The sequence below is a fragment of the Dermacentor albipictus genome, chromosome 7, assembly GCF_038994185.2.
Source record: "Dermacentor albipictus isolate Rhodes 1998 colony chromosome 7, USDA_Dalb.pri_finalv2, whole genome shotgun sequence".
NCBI classification, from domain to species: domain Eukaryota; kingdom Metazoa; phylum Arthropoda; class Arachnida; order Ixodida; family Ixodidae; genus Dermacentor; species Dermacentor albipictus.
The window spans coordinates 105334095-105341994 of NC_091827.1; the positions used below are offsets into that span (position 1 = coordinate 105334095).

A 7900-nucleotide genomic window follows, 5' to 3' on the forward strand; every position below is an offset into this window, starting at 1 on the left:
ACAAACACAAAGTATTCAGTTTGAAATGTTTATTGCACTTCAGACTAGATACATGCTTCATATATGTGACATACACACTTCAGACTAGAACTTGCAACACACAAACTGTAGCTGCCAACATGCTTCTCAGGTCAAGCTGGTGGTGCAAACACACGAAACATGAGGTAAAAGAATCAGTGGCAGACTTGATTACAGTTGACACCTCGCAATAACAGGCTTGACTAGGACAAGAAACCATACCATTAAAACTGCAAAAGGAGTGCCTGTTCCAGCAGTGCACATTAAACGTTTGGATACTAAAGCCTGAAAATAGACTGATATGAATGTGCACTGCAATGTTGTGTCAGCCTGACGAAACGACACAGCATTTTAGTCTGAGCAAGAATAACACTGGCAGTCGCTGCAAAAATGTGGCAAATAATGGCTTTCACAGATAAGTACACCATATACTGAAACAACACAGCATTTTAGTCTATGTTTATGTGTAAAATTAGCACTGGTAGGCCCTGCAAAAATGTGGCAAACAGGGGTTATCATAGAGCAGTACAGCATATATCGTAAAAAGTTTAAAAGCTTGTATTTCGTTGTAAGGGAAACAATTTTGAGATCAGAGCCAATATTCTAATTAGGGTGAAAAATACAAACCAGACCGACACACGCAATGACTAAAAAAGAGATTTAGCTCAGGAGCTCCTATGTAATGCACATGAACAGTAAAATCGTTTTTCTCGGTAACTATGCAACCAAATTTGATGAGGTTTGATACATTTAAAAATGTTTAAATTATAGTTTTTCAATTAACACCATCAATTTTTATTAAAATTTGCTGAAAATAGCAAAACTTGAAGGAATAGGACTTAGTGTGCAACTGTAAATAAAAAGAGAGCTAGCACAAGCTCGTTAATTCTGTAAATTTTCCTACTCAAATACATCCAAAATACAGAAATACTTTTGAGACAACCACACCACTAATTTGAATTAAGTTTGCGGCATTTGAGAATTCTACCTGTTGCAGGAAGAACTATTTGGCAGGTTTAAGAAAAATAACACCACGAAGCTTACTAATCCCCGTCTCTGTGCCAGAAAGAGATATCATAGTTCTGCAGACTCCATCTGCTATGTCTAAAGTCAACAAACTGTATATATGAATTTACAGCTTACATGAAATTGTTGAAACGTTTGAGAGTTTTGCGCATCTACTCATTAGTGATTGTATATTAGAGCAGCATATGGTATCTCTAGTTTGACAGATTAAATTATGGTATTAGGTCCAACAGAAATGTGATCTCATTTTTTGTTATATAAGATTTGTTAACCTTACTGCTCTGTTTCTTCAAAATTTACAGCTTCCCTGAATTCGAGCTACGTGAATTATGCTTTTTCAAATAATGTTTACTTTGATGCAACAATATTGCTTTATTTTACCTGACTCCTTGCTAAAAAAACTGCACAGTATTCATGAGATATGAATAAATAAATATTAAGTGAATAAGTAAACAAATAAATATTGCGGTTTGTCTTATCATTCCACCACCAGCATGAACTGTAGGGAGCTTTGGCTACTGCCCACATGGTTGCAAGTTCATTCTTACATGATCACCTGCTATTTCACTTCCCAGGAATGGAGCGAGGAAAGGCTAGTTTTTGGCCTCATTTGGTCCGTCTACTAACGGCGACGGTGGAGCCTGGAAAATAAAATTGAAATTAATTTTCAAAAGGTGTAATGAACATTCAGTCATAATGTATTAGCAGGCACAAACATGCCACAAATATCTATATAGTTGTAGCATTATGCTAAGTTTCATTTCAGTGTTTCAGAAAAAAATTATAACAGAAAGGTGGCAGAACGCCCCACCTCCCCACCACTCTGCCAAACAGTGGCAGTTCTTTTGAGAATCACTTTTGAGAATATTTTTACTTTCCCAAGATTCGGTGACATCAGCACTGGGCCAATGTGCCTGGCAGTAGAATATCATTGCTGATGACAAAAAGCATCTCCGAATGACAACAGCCTAGTCACACATTAATCTCAACTTGCAATGACACCGCATTCCCATTTATAACATAAGCAAGCAGGAACACCCATGAGCTATACAGCCATACACCCATACAGATGTCACACTACGCATAGAAAAATTTTTTTTTGAAAAGAAGGGAATGACCTACTGGCTTCTATTGCTGAGCGGTAGACAAAATTAATATTCCATCCGCTATTAGCCATAGTTGGTATGTACTATGCTTAATATGCGAATAATAAGTTTCTCACATGGAGCTTGGGCAATCATGACGATGCACCTAAGTATGCATTGTATGGGGAACAATAATGTTTTAAGTTGTTTTCGCAAACTATGATGGATAACTGCCAATTTGTGGTATTTGGAACACAGTCGCGATGTCACTGTCAGATACAATGGACACAGTATATTCGTGCTTTTTGAGTTATTGAAACAATTAGTTTCTAATCTAGTACGGGTATGTACACTGATATGTATCCTAAACGCAATAAGACTGCCCAACTGCAATTGAAAAGTTAATTCAGTTTTAATTAAAAAGGGTCCTTCTTGCAACCTGGCATGTGAAAAACAGAAAACAAAAATTATACTAATCAAGTAACTTTGAAAACTGATTGCATAACTGCTCTATAGGTCAAGCAGAAAATTTAACAAGAAATAACGTGCCTAAAACTAGTTGCAACAAACAAATTTGTTACTATGAAGGTTGCGGACAATTCAGTAAACAGATTGCGACCCAGTCTTTTTATGTGGCATTCCTCAGCGATGTTGTTGGTCAATTGGTTGCCGCAGCTGAACAAAACAGATGAACAGTCTAAATCTGGCACGCAGCCCCAGTCCCATCGGTGCATGGTCAAATGGGACGAACATACTGATCCGGGGAGTGAATTATGGTGCTGTCTTAGGTACGTGTTGAGGCACCGGCCAATCTGTTGCATGTACATTTGACCAAATATACACATATCACAAGAATAGACTACACTACCCCTGACAGACAAGACAAATTTAGTGGTATCTAAGCAAGCCTTTCTTGTCAGGGTGCCATATGCACAGCAGTGTGCAAGAGAATTGAGAAAGGCAAGCAGGCAAGGGAGGCTTGCTCGGTGAAAGATACCACCAAATTTGTCGTGTGTCACAGGCAGTGAGTGCACTGCATTCCTTTCACATGTGGTCAAGCGTACATAGGGCAAACTGGCCGGTATCTTCTCATGTGTATAAGAGCTCACCATATTTCATTTAAAAGACCAGTATGGTCATCCAACTTGGCCGTACATTTCCACAACGGGGCTTCATGTTGGATTACAATCGTTCATATGTTTTCATCCACCGTAAAAACTGACAAGTGAAATCGATGAGGCATACCACATATATAGTAAGAGATGTGGGTGAGCCCCCATATTTAATGCAACAAACAAAAAAGGCATCCTGTGTAGGTCACAAGGTATCCATATCAGTCTGTGCCTATGTACTACAGAAGTAAATGCAGCTTAGTAAATACTTAATACTTAATACCATAGTAAATACTGACCTTCATATTAATTTTCAAGAAATTAAAGCTCACCAAATGTGTATTTTGCAGTGGCTGTTACTATGGGAACAGAGAAGTAACTGTAAAGATATCAATGATAAACAAAGATGTGCACACTACGTGCTTAGACCTGTGACATATTTAGTCCACTACCCTTCGAATTCCTACACGCACAGAAAACTGCACGAGATTGTAGCACAAACAGAAAAAAATTATGCAAATAGGGGTACAGCATAGGAAATAGTTTTCAAAGAATAAAACCCCAATAAAAAGTCATAAATACACTACGTATAAAGCAAAAAATATAACATCAGGAATGGTTGGGTATAGTTTTATACAGAACACAATCATGTGGGCATAATGGCTATGCACACAAATAGGTAGCAGGTTCAATAAGGTTGCATAAATATTTAGTCTCTTTAGTATGCTGCATTAAGTAATGTGTTGACAAACTTCACCATGAATGACACCAAGCCCCCTTTTTGGAACACGTACATTTCATACACACCTGTCATGACCATCCAGATCACATGCCATGCTGCTGCAGCCATATATCCACAGGGTCTGCATTTCTTGGGGCTCCTCGATCTTGTAGTTTATGTTGTGGGTCACGGCCTCGCCACTACAAAATCAATTCTATGTTAGCTTATAGCAGTGGCACAATAAAGCTGTGATATCGTGAAAACATGCAATCAGCACCTAAAAGAGTCACGAAAACAACCTCTGCACTAATGTGGAAAGAGAGCAAATGCTTGAAATCATCGAATGTCATGACAATGCGGACCTTTACATCAAATAAAGTTTTGGACGCACCGCAGCAGCAGATTACAATCTAAACTGAATGTTTTTTTTCCATTGCTAGTATAGGCAACGTTCCCCTTTCATGCTTAGTTAAGTCAGTTATGTCAACACATCTTGCCTTGGAAATAAAGCTGTACTAGTAGCAAGCTGTGATTGGCTTACATTTTTTTCTTAGAACTGTTCGTTAGCCAAAAACCTCGTAAGCAGAGATTGTGCACAACGTCGAAGCATTTATAAGTGAGGAAACGTCATTGAAGAAAGGATCGATGAAGAGGTAGACGGGTCATTACTATGCAACTTTAGCAGACAAGCGGGAGCTCACGCACAACTGCACAAGGCGAACACGATTTCCGAAACTTTTCTCAGGGGAAGCAAACGCTTATCAGGATTACCAATTCCGCACTGTGGCAATAGAGTTGCGTACACAATTCTTACAACCAGCGCGTAGCAAGTATCAGCACAGGGTTCACTGTTGTCGTGGGTGTTCCACTTGCTACGTTCGCAAGGCACTCTATACACACACGGGAAGCACACACAACACGGATGAACGCACGTGTAGTTGGCGAGCACGATTGCTTACCGTTTCAACAGTACGACGAGGTCGAAAGGCACTCTCCAAGTTTCCAGTGATGCGTCTGCGATGTTACTTGCAGCAAGCAAGCCACTGGGTAGTGGACGAGCTGACGCGCGCTAATAATACGCATTACTTCTTTGCGCCGTCCACCAAACTTTCCACGAACACAAGCGGAGACAAAGGGAACGCACTCCATGGCATGAAAATCGTTGGTCCACATTTAGCTGGCGCGCCACGCATACGGCGTGCTTACAGCGAGACTCAAGCCATCTTCTGGCACTTTCGTGCTCGCGAACTACGTCTCATTTCATTACAGCAAACCTAATAACACACGATCAAACAAACACATCGACGCAGCGCGCACAACAACCGTTGAAGACGGAGCAATAACAACACGCCGTATCTTCGTATTCTACCTGTCGCGTTGAATACGAAAATACCGGCGCCGCCAGCGCCGTCTGTATAATAGTGCGGCTGCTGTGGCCTCCGTGATTCCTACAATAATACCCACTACAGCAGGTTTTGTGCCGTTTTGAGCCGGCCTTTGAGCCGAACTACATACACATTTTGCTAGACAAGAAGAAACATTGACATGCTCATATTGTGTGCTACAGTTTAGGGCAGAAATAAATTACATGCAGTATTCTTGCTTTTGAATCGCTTATGCCACATGTAGTCAGCAAAAAGCATGGCCTTCAAGATCTCGACAATTTACCCTGTGTAAGCTATCGCTGCGGTGTGATTTTAGCGATTTCAACCTCGGTCACTGGCCTTAAAACCCTAACTGACTTTATGCGCAGCCGTTACCTGCAGTGCCTGCGCCCTCACTTCGTTTCTCATTGAAGTAACTTCCTGCTGTCGTTTAAATGTAGCCCAGAAATTGTCGACACAACCTCGGAGGTACACGTGTGCAGTGTGTGATGTTTCCGTGCGCTTGTGTCCGTCGCACAGCAACGTATATACGATGATGTTTAATTTTACCCGTGAGGCACAGGTTACGCTTATGTGTTCCCTATCTTGCTTTCGTGGCGATGCGCTTATCATGCGCGGATCGCGCTCATGTGGTTTGTGACTTTTCAAGATTCCTTGAAAAAAAAAATCGTTTCTGCAGCGTGCATTTGTCGCATTTGAGTGGTATGTGCCAGAAATGTGCGGCGGCGTTCGATCTGTTTCCGCCCCAAGTGCTGCAGTCACTGCATGCCAGCAAATAGATATGACGCGATTGCTAAGGCGCAGTTTTGCTTAGTGTTTCTTGGTATAGATCTTTGTGATTTACCTGCATATGCGATATAAACCACAATGCGCGCTTCCGTTATATTTCTTTGGTTTTCCTAATTTCGATTAGTGTGATGTTTGCCTTGGTCAATGAGTGTCTCTTTAACGGCGCTCTTGCTTGATAGTAAAAAACCTCTGAAATGCCGATTGCAAGAACCAGCGTCTTCCAATGCCTTCCAGTGTGAAACCAGCACGTTTTTCTTTTTTCTTTTTCTTTCTTTTTTTTAAGCACTGGATCGCACTGGGTACGCTGGCGCTCGCTGGGACTCACTCGAGACCAGTGAGAACGCTGGATAAGAGCTGGGTCACACTGGAAGAGACGCTCGCATTGGAAACGGCGCTGGTTGTGTTTGTGCCGCGCTGGCTCCAGCACGCAAGGACGAGCGCTGCTGAATATTAAATGCTTTATACAATTTCATGGCTTGATACTAGTCTCTTGTCCTAAATAACGCTATATCTTAGGGTCATAGAACTATTTCGTGTCGCAGCATGTAATAAAGGTGCGTGAGCTGCCTTGTTTATTCCTGCAGATGTGACACTGAAAATCACTATCGTTTTTTGCATTTTGCCTTTTGACAGGGCGGACAGCTAAATTCTTTAACGAAACCACGCAAACGCAGAGGACGCCGCTTTTTTAGTAGTTCGCACGTAACGTATGACTGGGAGTTATCGCCATTGTCGCAGTGTTGTGGAGTGGACATGAAATCCAGAAGTCGTTCAGACGCGCTCGAACGGACCCCGAGTTCGAAGCCTACCGCTGCTTGATATTATCGCACCGATAACAAGGCTGAGGCGATTCGTGCGCTTCCACTTTCCCTATTGTACTAAAAAGAGTTCTGAGGCTCAAATACACACATTTTAGCTTTCGCCAGCTACCCGCGCCGAGATCAGTCCCCATCGAAGCTTAGGCATAGCGTATCCGCCGAGTCCGTCTGCACGCTATCGGCGCGTCTAACCTCAAGAATCAAGAAGTCTAAAAAGGATAAATTACTTTATATTTCAGATTTCGCATCGGTGCTTTTAAATAAACAATTTTTTCATGTCTACAGTGCCAGCACAAGAAGTGAGGAGCGCCGATGTGACGCATCATAAACGCAGGTATATGTGCTGTCGCCGAAGGCTCCCAGCACTAGCCTGCGTTTCTCTGACGAATATATATGGCTAGACAGACGTGTAGACTGAAAGGCATCACTGAACTAAGAAAACATTGCATACCCCTCGCGTGAAGAACAAGAAACGGCTATCTGAATCGGCAGTAACAGCCCATTCATGCAGCGTCCCGGGTCGGTGGTTCATTTAGTACTTTTTTCGAAGCTAAAATACCAATCGCAGTCGATGTTATGGCACTTCCGAGCACACTATTGAATACGGAGAGCAAATTTTTCTTTGTGGTACAGGCGTGAGTTTTAGTTGCTGGCCGATAGCGCATCTACCACGTCTGCGCAAGACTTCTCTCTGTGAAACTAAAACTGCTTCTCGATTTTGATAAGCTAAATTATCCGCTCATGTCCCTATGCTGGCGTGGCGTAGCGGTAATGAGCCGGGCTGGGGATCTGCAGGTACGACGATCGAATCCTGGTCAGAGAACTTCTGTTTTTACATGTTCATTTTTTCGATTTATATTGTACTAAAACGCTATCTGTTGCTTTCTGTATTCAAAAAAAAGTACATACGGTGTCCAGGCACCGCGTATTGTAGGGGTTGAAGGAC

General features: G+C 42.0%; 1 long non-coding RNA gene across 1 annotated transcript; it reads right to left on the reverse strand.

Annotated features, from left to right (window-relative positions):
- Positions 1-1381: 1381 nt before the first annotated feature.
- LOC135913989 (uncharacterized) lies at positions 1382-5371 on the reverse strand. Its single transcript, XR_010568188.2, has 3 exons — positions 4922-5371; positions 4049-4162; positions 1382-1685 (listed from the first exon to the last, which is right to left on the reverse strand). It is a non-coding gene; the product is annotated as an uncharacterized lncRNA (long non-coding RNA).
- Positions 5372-7900: the final 2529 nt, after the last annotated feature.